Source organism: Ambystoma mexicanum, chromosome 11 (assembly GCF_040938575.1).
Source record: "Ambystoma mexicanum isolate Mex_15411 chromosome 11, UKY_AmexF1_1, whole genome shotgun sequence".
NCBI classification, from domain to species: Eukaryota; Metazoa; Chordata; class Amphibia; order Caudata; family Ambystomatidae; genus Ambystoma; species Ambystoma mexicanum.
This window is the reverse complement of record NC_090934.1, coordinates 537,667,039-537,688,647: the sequence shown is the minus strand read 5'-3', so window position 1 is coordinate 537,688,647 and position 21,609 is coordinate 537,667,039. Positions and strand designations below refer to the sequence as shown.

The window sequence follows — 21,609 nt, the reverse complement described above, 5'->3', positions numbered from 1 at the left end:
GCCAATGCCTAATGAGCAATGTCCTTTATATATTTATTATCCCTCACTTCAAAATCATTGGCACCGGGGTTATACAATACAGTCCTATGACTGCTTGAAACATTTCGCATTTGTGGTGCAAGACAAATTACTGACCATTGTCAGAAACCAGACTATCTGGTGTGTGGATGGACCTCTAATCATCTTAACCCACATCAGGCCCACCACTTGAGAAGTGAGTACATGTTTGTATGTAAAGTTACGTTTTTTGTACAATCAGCAACTGGAGGGTGAGGGGGTGGTGGGATAGAAGATGCTAAAGAGTCCTAACCCGAATCTCCCTGAACCACATAAGTTGACAAATTATATTCATTTTTGCAAGAGATAAAACACTCCCATATATTTTATTACAATCCACCCCCCACATGTTTGGTCAAGAACTACACACAAGAAATCCAATCTTTCTCCAATTCCCCCGCTCTCAGTGGTCACGTTAAGCTCATGTGTACAACACACCCTCTTTTAGGATTTGTCCGTGGTCGGTCGTGACATCATCGCATAGTTACACATCCACATACAAAGATAATTTATTACAATTCCCAGCTGGCCTGAGACCTCCTAACCCAGGACGTAATTGCACATGTTTTACCAGAGTACTTCAAACAATGAGGAGGGGAAGAATAAACAGATTCCCTTTAAACTGGCGATAACCATTTCACCCACCCCAACTTGCCGGTGTCTTCAGAACACTCTAAACTTAACTACAACCAATTCAACATGCATGGCCTCTGGTCGCATCCTGAGAAAACAATCAAAACCCATGAATTATCAGTGAACTCTGGCCTCGAGCGTGACTTCACCCCAGGTTTATTGCTGGTCAAAAAGCAAATGGCTGTATCCCCCTGAACAATAAACAAGCTCCCATGCCCTTAAAAATTGCTTCGTCCTTCTATGATACTGCCAAGCCATAAAAACCTCAGACCACCCTGTTGGCTGACCATAGGCTTAATGTCGCAACTATTAATTACCTTTCCTTTTGGCCTCCAAATCCTGCAAAACCAGTTTTTCCCAGTCACTCAAAATTCACCTTGCAAAACCCTGACTGCAGGGTTTAACCAAGTTATAAAAAGAGCGCATTCCATATAGATGAGTAAATTCACCATGTATGTATATCAGTGTGCATGCATGCTTAAAAACTATTGAGTCCTTTACAGTGGTTTCTTCATAACCAATCCCATTCCTCGCATGTGCATTCGAAGCTCCTTGTTGCCCAGCTTCCAGGTGCTTTGTGACACATCATACCCAGATAGTGTTTATATTTCTTTGGTGATTTTGACATGATATTTATCTTGTTGCAAGAGTACACATCTTAAATGTATCAACTTAAACACAAAGTAACACTTAAAGTAACGCCTATCCCATTCACTAACTACGCTGGATACATATATAATTGCAACTTCGCCGCTCCCCCAGTCACAAATATGGCACCCGCAACGTGAACCCCTATTTCTCATTGAGACCTTTCCTGACCATCCCTCATTGGGACTTTTCCTGACCACCCCAACACCGACACCACTCTATCAAAAATCATCCACATGAATTCAATAACCTTGCTTGTAATGCCTGTACAGGCAATACCTCCATCCAATTTGTAGTCAACCGAGACTAGAAAAAACATTGCTTCTTCCCCTACCAAAGCATCAAACAAACCAAATATGTCTAGTGCCACCTTGCTCCAGACTTCATCTGGGGTCCACTGCGCCGTCTGACTTTTGTCAATAGTCGCTCTATATCCTTATCCATTGCCGACCAACAATTATTCCTGCAACTGCCTTTTGGTAAGCAGCCCGTCCAAATTTCCTTCATGTGACAAATCTTCAAGATGTCCCCCCCAATGAAGTATGCAGGGTCAACCCCCAGGGACCTGCAGCCAGTTAATACAGAACTGCAGTGTACAGTCTGCCCTCATGCAATTGCTCAAAATTTGTCAATCGTTCAACTAGACACCTACAAATCCATGTCACTTTGGGATGTTTCTCAGATTCCTTCAGCCATTCCCCTTTTTTCTACAGCGGGTATTACACAAGCAATTTGAATGTCATCCTCCTACTGCATCACATACATTGGTGCGAGTAACGTCGATAAACAATCCACCACATCAATTCTCTACCCCAACAAGTTTTCCTTTAAAAAATGATAATCCTGCAAGTCAACCTTCCACCTAGCAATTCAAGGAGACGCAGAACTTGATGGCTTGGTGGTCAAACCATGTGCAAGGAGTTTGATTGGTTTGGACTACATGTTGCATACCCCACAACAATGTGCAAAAATAGATCCCCCCCCCACACCGCCAATGCCTCCTATTCAATGAACGCATATCTTTTATTTAGTTCTCTCAAAGCCCTGGATGCAAATTCAGTGTGGCAATTCTCCCCATTCTACTTTTGCACCACCACCACTACCCACACCACTGACATCTACTGTCAGCACCATTCCACACTCAACATTAAAAGTAGATAATGATGGCACCCAATTCTCCTCACACTTGATCACCTTAAATTCCTCCTGAGACTTCTGTGACCATGAAAAAAAGCATGTTTTTTATGTAGCTTCCCTCATATGGACAGTCTCCTCCACATACACAGCTATAGACTGTACATAATAGTAGGTAATGCCCAGAAATGACCCAAGTTGTTCTTTGGGCAATGGAGCTGGTGTCTGCAATATGACCTTGATTATATCCCACCTTGGTTTAATCCCATTACTGTCAATGGTATTGAACCCAGGGGGTCCTTAAATCAGTAACGCGTCATACTCCGGATGGGATGCAGAATAACTCTTACAGCAAATATGAACCACTCAGGAAGTTGGCAAAAGTCTCCGCCAACTGTTTTATTTTCAATTGCCTAAAACAGGGAGTTACAACGGGCATCGACAGATGTCATACAGCATTCTCAACTCATGTCACACTATGTGGCAAACAAGAAAACCCTATGGGGTTGTGATTTGCTTAAGGGGAACATCTAAGTATACTTTCTATATAGGGACAGCTTGTGATTGGGTCTCTACAGTCAGGTGGACAACTTATGCCCACCCCAAGTGCAAGTCATCCTCATCAGTTATTAGGTAAACGGCATACTATTGTCTCTCAAACTATAAGGCCCTTCATTATATGGCTGCCTACAATTGGTTGGCACGCTTGTACCCTTCTGGAACATTCGCTCACTAGCAGCACGTAAGCTGGTACCCCAGGTGCCAGTGGTTGGACTTTGACCATGTCGCCCCTCCCAATTAGCCCAATATCTCATCGCTCAGGCCTTCTGCCATTCAGATTGTCTTTGAACTTGGCCTTGCAAAGTATCCTTGCTCCTGGGAATAAAAGAGTATAGGCATATTCTTATCACAGTTCTGGTCTGCATGCCCAACTCCTGTTTCTATCCTTGACTCGCGTGACTGGAGACTATAATTTGGTCTGTTTTGCAGAATATGATTGTCTTTAACAAACTTGGTACTCCTAGCGTTCTTTCTTTGTACATTAACACAAGACGATTCAGCGTCTGTTACTTTTCTTTTCAGATAGATAACCAGTTCTTGGCTGCTTCATCCTTTTGATACCAGGCCAGACAACTCTTCCAGGCCCTTCAATGATTGTGGCTTCATGTTGCTGCGACACAGCTTTTCCAGTTGTTCCTTCTTTACAGGTACGAGCTTACTAAACATGTGACACTGTTGTCCAGAATTCTATATAATGGCGGCACCGCCTGCAGTCTATTCACTACGTATAACTAGCCTTTAAGATTCCTTAGTCTACTTGCGTTGCTGCATCTGTACAGTTAAACGGTGTGCATTTTCTGCAGTGCTCTTCACACGTGCAATCTTCATTCCGCATATGAACGTTCACTCGATTCTTTATTTTGTCATCCGATTCTATAAGGTCCATACATCCTCTCCTTTAGCCACTCTTCCCAGTGCATCACGCTTGCTTCTTGTGACATCATCAGCTTCTCTTTCTCTCATCTTCATATTCCTTCAGGGATCTCCTCCAAGAGATTGTCATCTCTACGGGGATACATCGTATAGGGTTTTCTCAGTGGACACCTCTTCTCGAAGACTCTCCTTTGAATAGGCACAATCACTGGTGCCGTGCATGTCCCGATCTCTGGCTTCCAGCATACAGGAAGGATGGGGGCGGTCCTTCCTGCAGAGGCATTGAGCTGCTCCTCTGACACTTGGCTAATTTGACTGTCAACCACTTGTCCTGCAACACCCTCAATACTGTTTGCACAACAGTGTTATAAAGGAGGTGAGAGGGTGTGATGCTCCATCTAAATTACTCGGATGGTATACAGAGGAGAGTGCAACAGTGTAAAACCAAGACCCCCATCCCATAGTGGCTAACATCATTGGTATTAGGCAAATATTACCTATCCACACAAATAGTTGCTTTCAACTTGCACAAGTCCACACACACAATCTGCTATCATGTTTGTGAGCAAGTATCACAGCGGACAACCACTCTGAAGATTCAATGTCCTCAATTACCCCAGGTGATTCCAGTTGTTTCTAACCCTGCCTAGAGCTTCTCTTCCCAACACTGGCACATGTCTCACCTTATGCACCTTGAGAACCTCCCCCCTTTTTTTTTAAAAACAATTGTTTATATGAACCCCTTTTGTTTTCCTAGCTTGTCAGTAAAGACTGCAGTATATGGTGCCTTCAACGTCCCAGTATTAATATAATTAGTTTATAATTGGTTATTTATAACGCACTTAATACCCTGAGGTTTCTAAGCATGGACCCGGGGATCAAACCTGTGTTGCTCTGCATCGTCTTTCTTCCAAGGCGAGCGCGTTCCCCCTGACCTATCCTCCTGAGACCAGTAGTTTGGATTCCTCCTTGACTTCCACACAAAATGCATGCTTCTTTGCCAGGACATATTTGGATGTTTAAGGATGCCTGCTCCTCCCATCTCAATACACTGGCTCCCTTATGTGCCACATACAATTTACCCATGGCCAGCCGTCCTTTGTATTTAATGTGTGGCCACTCATAACCTTGAACTGTTATGTGAAATTGACCCTACGCTCTGGGGTTGATGTCTACTGGTACCAGAGCAGATACGGGCTTGTTGTAACTACTTCATATAATTTCAGGGAATTCATGACCGGCAACAAGGCAGGCATTGAAATGCTGGTGGATTCAGGATATCCTGAATCCACCAGCATTTCAATGCCTGCCTTGTTGCCGGTCATGACATAGAACTTGTCACTTCTTTTCGATCACTTACCTTGAAAAACAATGGTGGAGGGTGAGCGTTTGAGAGTTGGAAGGGGTTTTAACGCCCTGTTTGCCAGTATATGGCTTATCCAGCCCAACACCTCTGAAACTTGCATTGTGTGCCCTGAATTGCCTGGCAGAATGGCCCCACATTCCACATCACCTACAATATACATTCACTTCAGGACTCCTTGACCCCTGGTCAGCCTACATGATACTTGGTCTGCTCCACTGGAGTAATGACTGGCAGCACTGCCGCATACTTGGGCATGTGGTGCGAGCAGCAGCCAGCAGACATGGAACAAAGTGCAGCTCACTAGCTCAGCAGGCACTTGGGCATGCACATGCCAGTGTCACTATGATGCTGGCTTTGCTGTGCCTCTGCAGTCAGGGCAATCAGCAGATGCATGCTGCGTCTTGTTAAGCCAGGAACTTTCCATTTTATCTACTGATATGCAGTTATCTAGAGCTACGTCAATACGCAGGCATGCGCCAGGCTGCAAACTCGCTGAGTCTTACTCATGCATTGGTAGATGGCTGTGATTGATGTCACAGAGGCTCCAGTGGGATTAGTGTGGTAGAGGGACACTGGCCCTGAGTGGATAACAGAGCAGCCAACAATAATACCAAAGGTAAAGTCCAGGGACAAGACCACAGCCAAGAATGTGTGACTCTGCTGATCGCCAACTTGTACACGATCATCTCGCTGAGATGTTTATCAGTATATCTTATTAGTTCAGTAATGATGCCATTCTCTTTATCTCTAGCGAATCGGAGGAAACGAGGATGAAGTGTTTAACAAAGCAGCTTAAACACTTTGTGTCCCATTTCAAGGCACAGCTGTCTTATGTTATTTTGATTGCTGTTTGTAAATTGAGCATTTTTCATTTATGGTGCCCACATCATACCCAAATAAGCCAGTGAGAGCTGTAGCTGCCACCCCAAATATGTTGACAATGTAAGGGGAACTAGTGGGTGGAGAGTGGATGCCCAGATGTGGCACAGCTGTGCTAGAAAATATTTGGGTCCTGGCACTTATTGATCTACAAATGAAGTACTGGATATTCCTGTGTGCACGTCGCTGCTCTGGGCCCGTGTGTTTGTGGGCCCGATGAAGCACATCGGTTTTCTAAACAGCTGGTACTGATTTCCTTCCGAAGGTCGTGGGTTTGCTCCTCTTCGCCCATGAAATGTTGACTCTTTGGGAACATACATGTTCAAAAGGTGTTTATTGAATGGAAACCCACGGTAGTACACAACCTCTCCACATAGCTGCCAAGTTTCCCAGTTCCATGTGGAATCTTTGAGCCAGGCCTCTGTGTGTTTTTCCGTACTGCCTGCTGGGCCTTGTATCACATCCCTTGCAATGGGAAAAATTAAACAAAGTTCCAGCATGCAATTGGAAGCAAAAAGCAGGACTGGCTCTAGCTGCCCTCCTGAATTTTCCCTCAAGATTCTAATTCTAGAGGGCCATGATGTCACGTGGATCACAGTAAAGACTAAGCAAAAACAAGCTACTTTACAAATTGGAATATAACTTTATTGTATATAGTTTATAAAATAATTTTTACAATCAACATTACAAACACAATTTAAAATATACGTTTAGTAACATGTTAAATCACTCATTTTGCAAAACCAATCAACCAGTCAAGCAATCAATTAAGTCTCTTCTTGCAGACTGTCCTAAAAACAGAGTACAATTAATTTCAAGGCCTAAAGTTGCACATATACTAAGTGACCACCCAGAATCGTTATTTTTTGTTGAGATGCTTTTCAATCTTTCTCCACACCCCAAATAGCACCAATATGACAGACATCGATTCAGAGTTTAAACAGAATTCCCAAAAATCCAAAAACTTTATGGAAGTAAAATCATGGACAAATGGACCAAGCATGACCATATAAAGGGCCCCCATTTGGGGACACTCTGTAAGCACATGCTTGGCAGACTTTAAATTGGTCTCACCCTTACACAGTCAGCAGAATCGGGCTTCCAGTGCCAGGTTCAGTTGTGGCCCTCGGACAGTTAACACTGGCAGTTTAATCCTAAACCTTAATCTAAAATTGCGAACGTCTGGATCTGGACATAACAGTAAATAGCATTCTGGCTGCATAAAGTGATAGACCAGATTGACCATGTTCGCATGTCCCTTTAATTTGGCCAGATGTTCAAAATTACGCAGCCAGTCTAATTTAACCACAGTGTAGAGAAAACGGAACATATCTCAAAGTCAGGAAAGCAATCAATAATTTTGCATAATTCTTGAAATAGTTTCATCTGGGAAGAGGAGCTTTTCCCCCTGCTTGCCCAGGTCATATCTCCTACCCAGCTTTGCTAATGGGGGGACAAATTGAATCCATCTTAGACTTGGACATCAAGGAACCTCTGCGAATCAAAAGCTGGGCTTTCAAGGACGTCTGGCCAAACTCGAGACGGACATAATTCAATCGAGGTAGAGCTAGGCAATCCCAAAACAACCTTCCAAAAACGAGATTCCACTACGTGCAGCCATTTTAAATCTTTCATACATGGTGCTTCTAATCCGTACAAAACAGTGGTCAAAGGTTGCCAGGTCATCGGCATAAAGCATCCCGCCAGTAGGCAAGCTGCCAGTCCTAGGTAGGCAGCCTGCTTTTTCCTCCTCAACCTATTCAACAAGTCTGCTACATAGATGTTAAAGACAAGGGGGGCCAGCATACAGCCCTGTCGTACCCCCCTGCTAATTCACATCAAGCGCGAAAAGTGGCTGTGGTTGCCAAGTTTGATCTGGGCCGAAGTGTTTGTGTGCAAAGCTATAATTATCTCTAAGAGCCAACTGGAATACCCCCACAGACGTATTTTTCGATTGACCTGGTCGAATGCCGATCTAAAGTCAACAAAGGCAATATAAAATGAAGCTGAGGAAGGATGTCTTGCTCGAGATATAATTGTGTCAAGTACCCTTATATTGTGGATGGTACTCCACCGAGGGTGGAACCCCGGCTGGAAGGGATGCAGTATTTTATTGTGCGTCACCCAGCTCTGTAAATGCTCCAGAACATATGAAGCAAGCACCTTGCCCGTGATTTCAAGTGGGGACAATAATAGGTAGTTTTCTGGGGCCAAGTGATTCCCCAGCTTTGTGAACTGGTACCATTATTGATTTTCTCCATGAGTCCAGGATGGTCTTAGTAGCGCAGACCTTTTTAAACAAAGGACCGAGCATGTCAGCCCACAACTTAGTCACCCTTCAGTACTGCAGCCGATAGACAATTCGGCCCGGGCACCCTAGAGTTTTTTGGCCCAGACTGATCCTCGCCAACAAATATTTTGGACTCTATAAACCTGACCCACACACTCTCCATAACGGGGTTCAGAATTGACTGATCAGAAGGACTCTCACTGATGCCAAAACCTGCCATATACTTCCCGAGTGATGATTTGTTTGAGCTTCAGTCATTTTCTGCCAGTTGCCAATCCTACCCTTTTCCTCCTCCCTACCCAGTTTCTATATTGATTCTTTGCTCTGGATATTTCTCGCTGTACTCGGAAGGGGGAAACGGACAAATTGCACAACGAACGCAGCTGCTTCCTTAGGAATCTTTTCGCACTTCTAATTTCAGGCACATACAGATGGATATACCGCTTTCCTGACCTGCAGATAGTCTTACCCTTCTTTTTGCCAGCACAAGTCGCAATCTTTACGAGCCAACATTCTATTTTGTTCGTAGGCCACGCCTGTGGATCAACCTTTTTCATATTAAGCTCTTGCCACAACATTTTGCAGGCCCTCTATTACCAGCCATTTTGGGGCCCTGAAACTCAAATGCCCACTCTGCATTCAAGCCTGCATGGTCATTTACTTTTTGGTTGAAAATACCCAACCCAGCAATTCTGTCAATCGGGACATTGTTGCAGCATAGATAGTCCCCACCCGGCCAGGACGGTTTCCTAGGAATATCGCCTTTCGTTCTTCCATTCAAAACAACCAGTTCCCACTCTGATAACACTTTTCCCTTTCCTGTTCAAAGCCTTCAACACCATTTTACTGTCTAAACAAACTGTGCTGAAGTTCCCCACCATCCTATGTTCACCACACCTTGCGTTCAGATCACCTCCCAGAACGATGCCTTCCTCGCCCAGTGACCTGACCCAGTTAATGATCAACGTGTCGACATAGACAAAAATGTCATCAGTCGAGCTGCCCCTTGAGGGTCGTAGATATTCTTTACCAGCACACGTTTTACAAATGGGGACCCTTTCAAAATAACTTCAACCGCCAGAACATTTCCTGCTGGATCAGAGGAGTAAATTGCTCTAGACTCATGCTCATGGGTTACACCGGTCAGCAGTCCTCCAAAAGGTTGGCCATGGCCAGATGTAAGTGATACCCATCGATCTGATCCTGATCAACTAGATCAACTAGCATTGTTTCGTGCAGCATAACTATCTAATTTTTCAGAAGAGGAAGTCCAATGAAGGGCCTTTTTGGCGAAAATGCACATGGCCTCTGGTATTCTTGGAGGCCAAAGAAAATGTTCATTTGGGTGGTCCCTCCACATCGCAATTGAGCCATCCCTGGTTGTTGTCTATTTTTGGGGCAGTACGAACGCCCCGTGGCTTGACCACTTCCCTAGTGAGCTCTTACTTTTGGTACAGCAGCTGCAGCAGTTGTCAGCCAGTGCTTCTGGAACGCAAGCCACCTCAAACCCCAGGTATTGCATGCAAAGACTCCATCTGGGCGTGGACCAGGGAAGCCGTGGCAGGCAGACTACAATGTATCCTGGACTCACCTGAAGGCCCAGTTTTCATTGGTTCCACATATGCGAAATCTGATGAACTTGGAATCCGCAGGGCAGGAATCTTGCTGCAAGTTCTTGTAGTTCACTTCTGTTGATATGGGGATGCTTGGGTTTACCACCGGTCTTCCTAATGGTGAATTTCCTGATATCTAACACCATGGTGGGTGCCTGTATGCCTGGTACTTGGTCAAGAGAGCCCACTGTTTGGCCAGCAGAAGACCAGCCTGACCCGTCCCCAACGCTTCATTAAAGAGATTTGGTGCCACATTTGGCTCATCCTCATTGCCCCCCCTCCCTCACTTCAGGGCCACACAAAGGTGGATCCTGGATTCAATCCTTAACTCCTTCAAGAAAACGAGGCTCTAACAGGTCGGTGCCCATGCTCGTTTGGCAGCTCCTCATTTGACGGGACATACTTTTTTTCCTAGGCTTTGATGGCTTGTTCTGGATTGTCCCTGAAACAATGGTTGAATTTAAAAGAAGGGACTGTTCTTTAGCTGGGATCACGGGGTTTGTCGCTTTAACCACCGCTTTCTTTTGCTTCAGACGTTGCCGTTTATGTGTAGGATAGCTTGGGGGTAAGTGAGTGGGAGGCTCCTGCAAACTATTGTTGGTGGCCAAACTCTGCTGGAATAATGATTGGCCAGGCGTCCTCAGACTGGACCCTGGACCCAGGCAACGGCTCTGCGTCCTGGTTGACCACCTCATTACGCACTATTTCAAGACCGGTTGCCACACCTTCTTGTAAGGCCGTCAACTGCCCATTTTGTTTCGCTACATCCTCGTAAATCATGCCACACAATTGAGAAGGACTTTTACTGCAAAGTTCAACACATCCCATGAAGTGCCCTCCTCCAGGTGTGCTGCATGGTCCCCCAGTGGGAGATCTCTTCCCTGAATGAATGTCCGACTACCCCACCGTTGGTTGCTGCCCCCTCCCCCGCCCCTCCACTGTCCAGAGGGTGAGGGGCAGAAACATATTGGGGTGGCAGAGAGCTGCTGGGAAGGAAACTGAGTTCCAGTGGGCAGAGTAGTTGTAGGAGGCAAAGGAGGAGGTAGGGGAGATAATGGCAGAGACGAAGTAATAATGGCCAGTGGAAACTCCGGCAAGCCTGAAGGGACAGATGAGGGTCCCAATCTTGGAGACTTTAAGTTTAACTCGGACAAATTCCCCCTCTCGGCCAAGGGGCAGCCTCGAGAACACATCTGGTAACAGTCTTGGCAGTGAGTTATTGTCTATGTCCCCAAATGTAGCGTTTGAGTGTGCCTATAATGACCTAATTCCCAATGAGTTGTTCATTCTGTCATCCACGCTGGCTAGATCGGTCCGACCCCTGATTGGTATGGCACTTTTGGCCTGAAAGTACTTCGTAATTTGACCAGGGGGCAGGGGCTAGGGGTTGTTTAGCTTCAGGGCATGAACCGTGTTACACTTCCGCAACCCCCTCTTCACGGGTGAACCACCAGTGAAGGCAAGTGGCAGAGCGTGCCACGATCACACAGCATCTGCATATTGGACTGAGGAGGCTATCAGTCTCCATGTTGTTCAGTTATTCATCTTGCACTGCAGGAATACATATGTATTGCCCATGCTGCTGCTACAGGGCATTGGCAAACGGTGCTTACCAGCGCTGTGCGATTACCTTCTGTGAAGTTAGGTAATTGCATTTGGTGTTAACTTGCCATTCAGAATTATACATTTTAAACATTTGAGCATCTTTCCATGTTGTGCTGTTTGATGGTTTGTGTATTTTAGAATGCTCCAGTGGTGCCAACAATGTATGTTTTTGTATTTTCTTGTGATGTCATTGTAATGCAAAGTATTATTTTTGAAACTTGAAAAATCCTACATCTTTTTTGGTCAGGGAATATTGGCAAGTATGATACAGGGGGCCGGGGCGGGGGTAAAGTTACCGAACACCACCCCCCACGCCCACGCTCTGCCCGTCTGCTCAGCCTGGCAGTGTCCAGGCGTTTGAACTTATACACAGATGACCTATTCCAAATATAGGCCAGCACGCGCTGCAGGTTACCTTTGAACTTCATTCCAGGGTTTCATTGACGCTTATTTGCTGAAGTCTCACTTGGCATGGAGCGGCGCAGAGCAGGGTTCACCACAGGAGCGTGGGCTTTTTTTAGTTTGCTTCACCCTGCGATTCGTAGCTGGGCAGCCAGGAAACGGTTTGTGAATGTGATTTGGTAGAGCGCAGTATTGAGCTGTGTCGCTCGGTTGTCTATCGGCAGACTTCTGGTTTGTTAGTAGGCGACCACAATGCCCCACATATGTTCCAAAAAGTGACCCAGAAATGGCCAGTCTGAGTGTGGCCACACAAATGCAACACAGGGAACTGGAGAGTCTACGTGCAAGAAGGAAAGTGATTTGTCACACGGGCTCAAGCTACCCTACAACACAAATTGTGTTTTATGAAAATGGGTGGGGCATGAACGCACCCCCGTTGCTGTAAGTGTGCCGGAGCAGAGCCCTGCCAGTCTCCAAAAGCTGTTCCCGAGCCGGGGTGCTGTCGGGGCTGACTGTCGCCCATAAGCAGCTCCGCTTTTCTTTTTTTCTTTTTTTTTCGGGCTTTTGGGTGTTGCACGTGACACCTATAAGTCTAAACTATTGAATTGGAGTACAAATGGGGAGAAATGGCATATGAGGAGGGACACATAGGTTGCAGGTGTTTGGTTATTTGACTGCCCATGGCCATGCTCATTACTCTGGCCATTCCCACCCAGTGTCTGTCCCTCCCCACCCAAAACACCTCCTCATGGCAACTCTTTGAGTAGCTTTATTCAAGACTTTACATCAAACTGCACTCGAAGTGCCTGCCGGTGTATTTTCAAAGCAGTCTTCTGAGCTAGTTGGAGTTGTAAACCCGCTACTGGTGTATAATGTCTTAGCCAGGTTGACTTCAGCCACTCGATTTTAGCCGATTTATAAGCGCTCTGCGTATCGTCCATTGAGGTCCTGTTAAAAACAGGCATTGGCAAAGCCAACAGTTGTGGCTTGTGTATAATCAGGCATCTGCCAGACAGTTATTAGATGCCCCGGTACTCGCACCATTTTGCAACCATCATTGTCCAGTTAATACCACTGCGGCTGTGACTGGCAAGTGCCTATCCCATGCCTACACAAAATCCCATCTGGGCCATCTCGAGGGTTTACCATGTTGGTCCTCTGCATTGATATGCAACACATGTTTCTCTCCATTTTCAGCACTCCCTTTACAGGGTTAATTAATGGCTTAATTGCTGTGCTATTAGGCTCCTGTTCTCCACTCCCTTGGGCATTAGCACCTCTCATTCCCTCGGAGCAGGCCAGGGCAGGGCCTTGGCCGTCTACAGTTCAGGCAGCTCCCTGTAGACCAGCTGTACTTTGCACATGTGCTGCTCCCCTGCTTAATCTTGCATTGAGGCATACGCGAGTCCCAATGATGTATTGCTTCTTGCCCCAGCTGTTCTCAACGTTTCGGATCTTATCCATTGCATTCCATGTTCATTGTAGTTCATTGTATTGTATTTATTTGTGTAGCATGCCAAACCCTTGGGTATCTGGGAACATTATTCCAGTTACATTTGTACAAGATCTAGTTACAGGTTACATGTTACTTATATAAAACATTGAGATAATATTTACAACATTGTCATTTACGTGGGCAGGAAATAATACACAACATTATGCACTAGCAGGAGGGAAATGACAAGCGGAGCCCTATAGGTTAGTTTGTTTCAAGGGTGGCAAGCCATTTTTAGCGATTGTCTTGAGTTGGGAGAGAGCAGGTACAGTTCTTATAGCTGTAGGTAGAGAGTTCCAAAGTTTGAACACTAATACGGGAAAGCTAGTGCCTCCAGATGACGGTTATACTTCGGGACTTTGAGGCAGTGAGTTGGGCTGGGCTAATGGGTCTGGACAACTTGTTTTTGGTGAATTTGCAGACCGGGTAATTGGGTGCTGAGTTTGTTAAGCACACTTGTGAGTAAGGGTGTTTTCAGAGAGATTCTGTTATTGATGGACAGCCAGCCGGCGTTATGTGTCGCTTCAGAAATGTAGTGCGATCGGGGTATGTTGAAGGCTGCTCTGATAGTGTTGTTTTGGAGGACCTGAAGTTTTAGATTTCTTTTGCTGGTTCCGAGGTAGAGTGCGTTTATAATAATCCAATTTGGATAGGATCAGCGCTCTAGCTAAGGTGGACCAGCTTGTGAGGGATATAAAGGATCTACAGGCGTTTTATTAATTTAAAAGTATAGGCTGTGGCGGAGGCTACAATGTTCGCTTGTTTGGGCAGCATTAAGGAAGAGTCTAGAGAGACACCTAGGGTTTTGGCGACTTTGGAGACCGGGATGTTAATTCCGTCTATACAGAAGGAGTTGAAGGTGGTGTCAAGTTTGTTTAGTTTGGCTTGTGAGCCGGTTAATAAAAGTGCTGTCTTCTCATCATTGAGGCAGAGGTCATATGTGGCCATCCATGCCTGAATGATGAGGTACATTTTATTTAGTAATTTGGAGTCCTTATCATGATTGCCAGTAATGGGGATGCGGACGTGGGTGTCACCTGCATAATTAGTGTAGGTGACACCCAAGTGGTTCAGATCATCAAATAAAGGCTTAGTAAATATGTTACATAATGTTGGTGACATGCAGGAGCCTTGTGGCACTCCGCATGTCACAGCGCAGGGTCAGAAGAGAGCAAAGGCGAGAACACTCATCGTTCAATTTTCTAAAAAGGATTGAATTCCCTCAGTAGCTTCTTCAGAGAAGTGGGCTGAGGAGGAGAGGTGGTTGCAAAGGACTTTGTGACTGACGAGATCAAATGTGACTGATAGATCTAGGAGAAGGAGGGGCATTATATTGCCTTTGTCAATTTGCTCATCAATTTGTGTCTTTAAATCTATAAGCGCTGTTTCTGAGGCGTGTCTCGGCTGGAGCCCTGATTGCTGCAGGCCCAGGAGATTGTTTCCAAGTGGGTCTGAATTTGGAGATATTTTCTGTAGTAACGGCACTGTGGTGATGGGCCTATAGTTAGTGTGGACATTTGGGCCTAGGTTGTTTATTTCATTTTTTTTATTTTTTTTAGGAGAGAATGTACCCAGGCATCTTTTAAGTTGGTGGGACTGTTTTATATTCAAAAGATGAATTGATGAAGGCTGTGATGGCCGGTGCAAGATCTTTTGCTGCCTCTTTGATGACAGCTGCAGGGCATATATCGCCTTGACATCGGGAAGGTTTTAGGCTAGTGATAATGATTTCCACTTCGGTGATGGATCGTGGAGAGAATTTGAAGAGGTTACAGGAAATCTCTGCTGGATGTTGGGTCTTTTAGGGGGGTCTTATGTCTGAGCTTAGTTTTTTCATTTCGATTTTGGTTTGTAGCTGAGAAATTTGATTAAGCAGGGCTGCTTGAATCTTAGTGCACCAAGCCTTATCTTTAGCACAGGACTCGGTGGGTGGGAAGGTCGATTCAAGCTCTCGGAGGATAGTTCTTTAGAACCAGATTTAGCATTAGAAATTCTATTATTGTAGATTTTGCTTTTCGTTTGGAGGATGGCTAGCTTATATCCCTTTTCAGCTTTTAAAAAGGCATACCTGGTGGGGGTTGAAGGTTGGTTTTTCCAGGCTGCTTCGGCCTTTGTTTTGTTGTCACAAAGAGTTTTAAGGTTGGGGGTGAACCAGTTATTGAGATGAGCTTGAGACTTGGCTTTCCATAATTTCAAAGGGGCAATAGTATCTATGACTTGGAGGAGTGTACGGTTGTAAAGTTCCACAAAGGTGGAGGGGTCTGTATTATTGAGTAGTTTGAGAGGTTGTAGTAAGGGTAATAGGTTTTCAGTCGTGATGTTTTTATTATTTCTTGTTAAGGGAGGAGGAGCCAGGACGCTGGTTGAGGTATGTAGCGGGCAGGGTTGAATGGTGAATGTGATGGCATGATGGTCAGTCCATGTACATGATGCATTGGCGATGATGTTGGTTTCGCAATTGAGATCAGCGATCCACTCAAGAGTTCTACCTTTGCTATGGGTAGGTTTGTTAATGCAGTGGGAAAAGCCTAATTCTGTCATTGCATTAGCCAGAGACGTGGCTGGACTGTCTTTAGGGTCGAGGAATCCGAGGTTGAGATCACCAAGGAGTAATATTTGTGAGCAAGGTTTAGTGTCTGTGGCAAGGAGTTGTTGCAAATCTTCCTCGAAAGTGGAGATGGGACCGGGTGGTCTTTAGATTAGATGAGATGGATCTTAAGGGTGCGTGAGGCCAATGGGGGGGAAAGCGGGGGAAGGCTGATTCCAAGGTCAATTTTGCTGATGATGGCAACGCCACCACCTTTGGAAGATTCTCTGTCATATCTCGTGATGGTGTATTTGTCAGGGATGGCTAATGACAGGGTGGGACCTGCCGCAACATGCAACCAGGTCTCTGTAATGGCATGGAAGTCTAATTGATTGGCAGTGATAAGGTCAGCTACTTCTAATGCATGGGCAGTCGGTGACCTGGCGTTGATGAGGGTGCCTTTTAATGGTCCTGCTAGGATTGGTAGGGTTACTGCTGCTAGCGGTACCATCGTGGTGCAGGGAGTGTCCCTGTTAGTAACGTTCTTATGGGCCTTCCTAGTTTTGCTAGTAGTAGTAGTAGTAGTAGTAGTAGTGGTGAGGTTTTAGTAGTCGGTGTGTAGGTGTGCGCGTGGAAGAATCTCAGATTTTTAGTTACTGAATCACATGGTTGATTGGGGGTAGGTCAGGAGGCGAAACGTTGTATCCATTGTAACGGTGAGAGGCCTATAGTGTCAGTAGTAGGGATAGTGCCTGTATGTATCTTATTGTAAGATTGTGGTAGGAAGTAAGTGGGTAATGTAGAATTTGGGTGTGGTAGTGTGGAGGACATAGAGATGGTTCCACTTCTTATATTAGTTGATGGGTCCAGTTCAGTGGGATTCTTGTGCCACATACTGGTAATGGTAGGTGACTAGTGCTAGTAGAGACCGTGTAGTCAGTGTAGCCACGGTTGCATTTGCTAGAGGATGTGAGTTGGGCATTGTACTGAGGCATGTGTTGCTCTAAGATGTTCTGTGCTATGCGAGAGATACGCTATACTAAGCTATTACCCTATGTGGGGAATCTAGGGTCAGTTAAGTGTGAGTACGATGCAAGATAATAATGACAGATTCATATGAGAAGCATAGTATATATATATATATAGTATCAAGCAAATGCATGTAGATTGTTCACAATTGCAGGCAAAAGGAGAGGGTGGCAGTGTCATAGGAGTGCTAACTATCCTAGATAACATGTGATTGACAAATATTACGTACCGGATGTTGGCAGACAAGCACATAGCAGTGTCCAGTAAGTGAGTTACGAGTGTGTGATCATAGGGGGAGCGGTTCAGTGAGTAAGTTAGTAAGTGATCATCCATTTTGTGCATTTACGATTGCATCACTGGAGTAGCAATACTCGTTTTCTCTGGGGAATATGGTGATCAAATGCATTAAAGTTGAAATACATACTGATAGTTTTGTGTGCCACCATTGTTGGGAAGAAAGCTCGGTGTGTTTAGTACATGCTGATGTGCGTTAATGTTCCAAATCATAGTACCCAATCCTGGCATGGGCAACTCGGCCATACCTCTGTCAGAAGTTGATATTTTTGTATATGACCACTCACAGTAACACTTGCTGGGAAACAAAGCGACCTGGAATCAAACCCCAGATACATTAATGTGCAATATAAAAGACGGCACGCAATCCATACCATCTCAGAACGTGCTGAATGACTCCAAGTACGTATTTGCTGGGTCTCGTAGTCTGGGTCAGGCGGCACACCGGTTAGGCCATGCCCATTCACTAGCATGTCCATGCACCAACATTTAGACCGCTCTCTTTGCAGCCGAAATTTCACATTGCACTTAAAGCACCGACACACCCCGACTTGGTGCGCAAAACAATTCAAGACCAAAAATGGAATGATATTCAGATATGAGAGGAAACATGGGAGGCACTAAGAACATTGTTTGACCCGAAGATGGAAACAAAACAATGAGCTGAGGCCTGAGCAATGCTAAGCACATCAGTGTGTCAGGTTCAAGATGTCCTGGTCATTTTTTATTTGCTTTATCCCACTTCTTTCCGAAAAAGCCTTTTCATTAAGCCTGTCTCCTTTCGGATACAAGATCTTCCCCTCTTAATGTTTTAAGAGCACAATTAATCCATGGAAAAATCTCATGGTGAAAGGTTTCCCTCTGCACTTGAGTGGGAACACTATATTCAAAATGATTCGACCATTAATATAACATTGGCAGAACTTGAGTCGCAAGGCGCTAATCAATTCTTAGAATGGGAGCTGTATTGATAGAAGCCTGATTTTTTATTTTTTTTATTTTTTTTTAAGCTATCTGTCCACCGCTTCCTCCCACATCTCCATTTCCTGAACCATTTTATTTTTTATTTTCTGTACCTTCTTCTATTTTGTTGTCTTTGTGAAGTTGTGTGCCGTTTTCATCCTTCTGCTTCTTTCGGAGCCGGTGTCTTCGCTATGAAAATAGAAAGGTGGCTCGTTGATTTTTATGCACGTCCTCTTTCCATTTCAAATGTCACTTTTTAAAAAAAATTTTTTATAAACCTTCTAGCTCTCATTTAGGGAATGTTGTATTAAGGGCTTATGAAAATTGTGGTGTTCCCTAGTGTAAATGGTGATGCCATCTTCGCACTGGGCTGCAACTGCTACTAATGGCCCTGCTCTCTGCATTAAAGCCTTTGCTTGGCTCAGTCCTGTTAACTGGGGCTGATGGACTAGTGCCAGCCAGTAGTCCTCCAACTCTCCCAGCTAAAGAATAGAACTTATTTTGTTAGTTGTAAAATATGACTTTTCTTTAACTTGCTTTAGGGAGTGATACATTTGTTTGGTTGTATTTCTTTATTTTTCGTTTTTGCTATTAAGTGGTGCTAAAAGTGTTGCCTGCAAACCAAAACTGTTGTCTTGGGAAGTGAAGAAAGGAGAGATGTGAAATGAGGAGGGATACATAGCCTGCGGGTGTTTGGTTATGTAACTACCCATTGTCATGCCAGTCCCTATTGCCATTCCCACCAACTACCTTCCCCTCCACACCCAAAACACGTTCCCCTGGGATGTCTGGGAATCTAACTCTGTGCTTTGTGAATAGCCTTCGGAAAGATAAATGCTTGATTGCAGCTAGAGCTCCACCAAACGCGTAAACAAGTGTGCTTGATTTATAAGCAGTAAGTCTGTTCCTTGCACTGAATTCCTGTTAACCACGAGCATTGGTAAAGCCAAGTGTTTTGGTTCATGTGTATGCATTACTAGGTAGGCCTTGGCCAGGCGCTTCCATATCACCGTTTGTCAGTCATTGCCATCCTGTAGCTAGAAATAACCGTTATGATGGTGCATGGAGAATGATGATGCAATGCCTACATAAAACCCCAAACTGTTGGCTTTGCAAATGCTTCTTTTATTTTGGGGGCATCAAAGGGCTGTTTCATGGCTTAGCTTTGAATACAGTGAAATCCGTGTCAGTCCTAAGGCAGATTATTGCCAGAAAATACCTCTCACCCCCCACCCCCTTACCAAATGTTAAACGTCAAAACATACTTATAGAAGAAAATACCGTGTGTGGCATTTCTATTTTCGTATAACAGCATTGTTGCCAACGCAATTGGTCGAAGGTTCACTTTGAAATCTACTCCCTTTCTTTTGATCCCAATTCTTTCTTTATTCTTGTTAATGGGAACATGTCCATGTGATGGGTTTTGAGACCTCTCACACTTCATGGCCCTATATTCTGTGATATGCAGTGACTATTCAGTTTGCGCGTTGCATGGGGGGGGGGGCGGGCGGGTGGTTTTTCCGCTGCGGCATGCTCTGTTTGGTGAAGAGTTTGGATTATTCTGTCCCGTATGCTAGTTTGAACCTGAAAGGGGGATGTGATTGTGTAAACCTGTTATGCTGCTGGCCCTTGTGTGTCTGTCTATATACGGGGATTTTGCTAACTGGGAGCATACTGGGATTGTCACATTTGGGGAACACAAACTGTGCAGACTGAGAATTTACTGGCATTTTGCACACTGGGGCTATGCTGGAATCGAGTGACCGTCAAATGGTAGCATACTGGAATTGTTTAACATTGTTATATGGTAGCCCAGTAAAAACCGGGGAGATTTATGGCCAGTCAAACTGTGAGCAGACTCTGGATAAAAAATAAATAAAACGGTATTGTAAAACAAATATGTATGTTGGCATTATTCAGATAATGGGTGTTTTGCACACCGAGTATATTGTAACCATGACCAGGGTGTATGCATACGGGGACTCTGCAAACTGCACTGTGAAATAAAAAATATAATACATTATACAAATGGAAATATCCTGCCAAACCACAAATATACTGGTTTTATGCAAACTAGAAATATACTGTGATAGCATAATTGGAAGTAGACTTGGATTGTGCCAACAAGGATTGTAAACTGGCTGTATACTGGGGTTTTGCATACTGGGATTGCCCAACGGCCTTTATACTAGAATAATGCAAACTGTTACTGTGCTTTCCTTGGTCTAACTGAATGTTTACTGGGATTGTATAAACTGGAAATGTACCAGGAATGCAAACACTGGGAGTTGAGAAGGATTTGTCCAGAGTATATTTTAATTTTGACAGTCTCACCGGCATGGACAATCGCAGGGACACGGTGATATTGTCGGAATATTGGACTATCAACTGGGAGTATACAGCAATTGAGTAGTCACGGAAGATACTGGAATTATGCATAGAGGGGGAACAGGAATGATCCTGTGATTATGCATACGGGGGAACAGGAATGATGTATCATACTGTGATTCTGCAAACTAGTTTGTAAAATGGTGAATAAACTGCAATTATACACAATGGAAATATACCAAAGTGAGGCAATGATTAAAGGTTGTATTGCAAGTGTATGCAGGGCTAAGCAGACCGTGTTTACACCTGAACCACAGAGAATAACGGATAAAGCTTTTATTTTGGAGCGCAAAAACAACTTGGTGCATTAGTGTCGAGCATTAGATTATTACATTTCAATGGTAAACGAATTAGCATATTAACCTAAGCGTTAGAGTCGACATTTGGCACAATTGTTCAATTTCTGGACACAGTTGCTTAGAAAGATGCCTTTAGATTGGCATTATTCCCTTTGTGATGAAGGGGACGGGACATAATGATGTCCATTGCAAGCAGTAGATAATTGTGTTCAGGACTGTTTAATGTAAGCTATGGCTTTTGCAGGTCAAGAAGTCCCTGCAAACCTTTGAGATGTTGTACACCTCGCTAGCAAACCCAGATTTAAGTTGCTCATGTAAAAACTAATCAGAAGAATAATGCATTGTGTCCTGTGCAATCCTAGATCTTCATTCTTTTTCAAATATACTCCCACAAAGTTTCATTTATGGGCATAGTTCTTTTCCCCCTTTAGTGACATAGTTTGTAAACAGGGTTCCTCCAAAATACTTAATTGCAATCTGGGATTTATTCACACCTTGGAAAATGCATTTAAATACTCTAGGAGGATTGCACTCACTTCTGGTTTCTTTCAAA

At 44.5% G+C, this 21,609-nt stretch overlaps 1 protein-coding gene across 4 annotated transcripts in view; it reads left to right on the top strand.

The window, feature by feature from the left end:
• PRR5L (proline rich 5 like) overlaps positions 1-21,609 on the top strand; it is a 344,445-nt gene that overhangs the window by 121,029 nt on the left and 201,807 nt on the right. For 2 of the 4 annotated variants that reach the window (XM_069623350.1, XM_069623351.1), the window contains exon 2: positions 3,556-3,680. The exons of the other annotated variants lie outside the window; for them this stretch is intronic. The gene's annotated coding sequence lies outside the window, so the exon portion shown is untranslated. The remainder of the gene's footprint in view (positions 1-3,555; positions 3,681-21,609) is intronic. 4 annotated transcript variants of the gene reach the window in all.